The 4,346-nt window shown below is 39.5% G+C and overlaps 1 long non-coding RNA gene across 1 annotated transcript; it reads left to right on the top strand.

Moving 5' to 3' along the window:
- The first annotated feature begins 1,682 nt into the window (after positions 1–1,682).
- Positions 1,683–3,253, top strand: LOC145858652 (uncharacterized). The gene is made up of 2 exons (XR_014379132.1): positions 1,683–1,944; positions 2,068–3,253. It is a non-coding gene; the product is annotated as an uncharacterized LOC145858652 (long non-coding RNA).
- The last annotated feature ends 1,093 nt before the right edge of the window (positions 3,254–4,346 follow it).

Genomic DNA, 4,346 nt, shown 5'->3' with positions numbered 1-4,346 from the left:
GCCGTGGTCTGTCCTTAACGACGCTTGTGACAGTAAAGGCAGGGGTGGGAAAAGTACCCAATTTTGAGTAAAACTTACTTGAGTAAAACTTACTTGAGTAAAAGTAAAGATACGTTAATAGAAAATGACTGAAGTAAATGTGAAAGTCAACCAGTAAAATACTACTTGAGTAAAAGTATAAAATATTTGGTTTTAAATATACTTAAGTATCAAAAGTAAATGTAATTTTAAAAATATACTTAAGTGTCAAAAGTAAAAGTACTAATGATCTCAAAAGCACCATTTTCTTGTTTTTTTTAATTTACAGATAGCCAGGGGCACACTCCAACACTCAGATGTAATTCACAAATGAAGTATTTGTGTTTAGTGAGTCCGCCAGATCAGAACACAGTAGGGATGACCAGGGATGTTCTCTTGATAAGTGTGTGAATTGCACAATTTTCCTGTCCTGCTAAGCATTCAAAATGTAATAAGCACTTTTGGGTGTCAGGGAAAATGTATGGAGTAAAAAGTAGATAATTTTCTTTAGAAATGTTGTGAAGTAAAAGTTGTCAGAAATATAAATAGTAACATACAGATACCACAAAAAATGACTTAAATAGTACTTTAAAGTATTTTTACTTAAGTACTTTACACCACTGAGTAAAGGGTTAGACTATAATGGGCTCTCACCATCTCATTACCATTATTCACATCATTCTAATTTAATCAAGTCACAATTATCAGCTTTGCTACTGACATCAGTGAGCCGACTTTCCGAGTGAGGAGAGACACATGGATAGGCCTACCAAAGAAAAACATCTGAAAAAAAAATTATTGTGAAATTTGAGCCACAAAAATCCAATGTTTTTATAAAATGTCTGCCTTTCCCCCTACATTTTAACAGTCTAATAAGTCAATTTAATATAGGAAAACTTCACCAAAGCCATTTGGCTTATGCGATTTCATTTAGTCTCAATATGATACCAAAAATGTAGGCTATTTCAAAAGAACAGAATACCATTATTTGAGTTGACTCTATAGGCCAGGGATGAGCAACTCCAGTCCTCTGGGGCCTGATTGGTGTCACACTTTTGCCTCACTATTGCCTCGGCCCCAGCTAGCACATCTGACACCAATAATCAACTAATCATTATCTTCAGTTTAGAATACAATTTGTTTCAATTTGCTGTGTTGATTAGGGATGGGGAAAAGTGTGACACCACTCCGGCCCCTGAGGAATAGAGTTGCCCATCCCTACTATAGGCTATACTAAGGATCTACCTGAGGTTCAACTTTAAGGCAATGGCATCTTTAAAACAATTTTCATACTCACTTCATTTCTTGATAATGTGAGAATGTAGTGCATTTTATTTTGAAATCATTGTTCCCATTTTCAATCCATTAACATACCTGATAGATTCACAAGACTATAACATTGTAATGTTGTAAAGTACTGCCCTACCCTGGCTGGCGAGGACACTCAGGTGAATAATAATAGGCACACAAGCTGAAGAAGACAGGCAGACAGACAGTAGTACAGTAGGCTATACATTGCACAAGAAGAGTATAGGCTATTTTAAGAGATTTAAGAGAATAAATGCAAATGTATGTTTCTAATGAACAATAACTAGGCTCAATCCATTACATTTTAAACGATCCTCTTTGAACTGCCAGATCTGAATAAATGGGTTGGATGGATGGCTTCGATTGTCCAGCAATGAAGGCTACACCTACAGACGGGAATGCCAGACTTCAAATAAGTCCTTCTGGAAGTGAACCAAATTTGATGCTTTCAAAAGCCGAGGTTGCATAACGCTCACTGATGGGGTTATCTCCAAGTTATGCTGCATACGCGGTTCTTTCAGCGCCCGGAACCTCAACTGGAGGAGCTCCTGACATACTTTCAGGAAACATGGGTTGGGGAGGTCGGACGCATTGGAAGAAAGTCAATGTTTCCCATAGGTACTGTATGTCTTGTTTAACATAATAATGGCTATATTATTCGTATTCTTATTATTGATGTCAGCATGCCCAAGGCCAATAACATGGTTGCTAATATGATTCTATCTCATTTTTTATTTTCAGAATTATGGAACTGCTACGATTCTGTGCTGCAAGACCTGGCGAAGACCAACAATGGAGTGGAGGGCTAGCATCTAAAATGTTTGGAGAATCTTGGCGCTACCCACCCCACCATTTGGAAGTTCAATGAGAATTGATCAGCAATTTGCTGCCGTTTCTCCACCATGGCAAAGACCCCGATACCGCAAGCAACAGAAGGATCTGAAGTCACTTGATCGGAAGTACACCACGACTGAATGGCTAGAGTCTTAAAGGCGCTGCAGGTCAATCCGACATTTGCGTTGGCCGTGCAGCATTTACGGTGGTATGGCCTCTGCAGAAGGGCATTCATGCTTCGCAGAGCAGCGCAGAGGTGTTGTGAAGAAAGTTGTCAAGGAAGTAAATTTGTGTTTCTACAGGACCTCCCGCCCTCACCTACCGTCAACCAATCATGTCAATGCGGAGCTATATGGAGCACTCCGCATTGTTACAAAATTTGAGAGGAGCACGGCGATGCGGTACGGAACTCAATTTGGCCTCTGCATTCCTCCGGAGATTTTGTAATTGCGTTACACTATTCATAGGGCGCCTCTGATCACGTTTTTGGATCAAGCATAAATTGTTTTTTAACTGAAGAGTGTTGCCCACACTTTCAAGTTGCAGTTGTGAATACTCCAAAATCCATCTGAGAAAAATGAGCACCTAGCCTACTTTGACATTTCTTCATGACACATCAATTTCAACCCTTTCAATGACTCCAAAATCCTTATTAGATCAGCACATTAAGCTCATTCTTGGAAGATTTGTTCCTGAACTTGTTTTCATGTCGCTGCATTGTCATGTAGCCTACTCTTTTTTTTTCTTTTTTTTTTAATAAATGTTTTAGGCCTACTTATTTTTGCCCCATCATTTTTAGTATTTTGCTATGCTTTTTAGTTGATAAAGGTTTTATAGTGAATGGTTGGTGTTAATGGATAGTGTAAAAACTAGATAAAACAAAAATACTGTACGTTCAATTCAAATGGCTATATTGGCATGGAAACATATGTTTACATTACCAAAGCAAGTGAAATCGATAATAAACATGACACTATTCCAAAGGAATAAGAGACATTTCACATGTCATACTATGGCTATATACAGTGTTGTAACAATGTGCAAATAGTTGAAGTACAAAAGGGAAAATAAATAAACATAAATATGGGTTGTATTTACAATTGTGTTTGTTCTTCACTGGTTGCCCTTTTCTTGTGGCAACTGGTAAATCTCGCTGCTTAGGTATTATGCCACTCTGTACTTTCTGTTTAGGGCCAAAAAGCATTCTTGTTTACTCAGTTTTTTTGTTAATTCTTTCCAATGTGTCAAGTAATTATCTTTTTGTGTTGCTGCCCTGAAATGTTGTGTGGGTGTTTGTGTTTGTGAACAGATCCCCAGGACCAACTTGCTTAGGGGACTCTTCCCCAGGTTCATCTCTCTGTAGGTGATGGCTTTGTTATGGAATGTTTGCATGCATTGTTTGGTGTTTCACTTTGCACACAGAGGATATTTTTTGCTGATTTCTGTCTCAATTTGGTGTTTGTCACATTTTGTAAATTCTTGGTTGTTAAGTGGACCCCAGACCTCACAACCATAAAGGGCAATGGGTTCTTAGCCAGATCCTAATTGGTATGTCGAATTTTAGGTTCCTTTTGATGGCGTAGAAGGCCCTTCTTGCCTCGTCTCTCAGATCATTCACAGCTTTATAAACTCAGCAAAAAAAGAAACGTCCTCTCACTGTCAACTGTGTTTATTTTCAGCAAATTTAACATGTGTAAATATTAGTATGAACATAACAAGACTCAACAACTGAGACATAAACTGAACAAGTTCCACAGACATGTGACTAACAGAAATTGAATAATGTGTCCCTAAACAAAGGGGGGGTCAAAATCAAAAGTAACAGTCAGTATTTGTTGTGGCCACCAGCTGCATTAAGTACTGCAGTGCATCTCCTCCTCATGGACTGCACCAGATTTGCCAGTTCTTGCTGTGAGATGTTACCCCACTCTTCCACCAAGGCACCTGCAAGTTCCTGGACATTTCTGGGGGGAATGGCCCTAGCCCTCACCCTCCGATCCAACAGGCCCCAGACGTGCTCAATGGGATTGAGATCCGGGCTCTTCGCTGGCCATGGCAGAACACTGACATTCCTGTCTTACAGGAAATCACGCACAGAACGAGCAGTATGGCTGGTGGCATTGTCATGCTGGAGGGTCATGTCAGGATGAGCCTGCAGGAAGGGTACCACATGAGGGAGGAGGATG

This window comes from Salmo salar, chromosome 01 (assembly GCF_965601325.2).
Source record: "Salmo salar chromosome 01, fSalSal1, whole genome shotgun sequence".
In the NCBI taxonomy this organism is placed as follows: Eukaryota; Metazoa; Chordata; class Actinopteri; order Salmoniformes; family Salmonidae; genus Salmo; species Salmo salar.
This window is presented reverse-complemented; position numbering and strand designations above follow the sequence as displayed.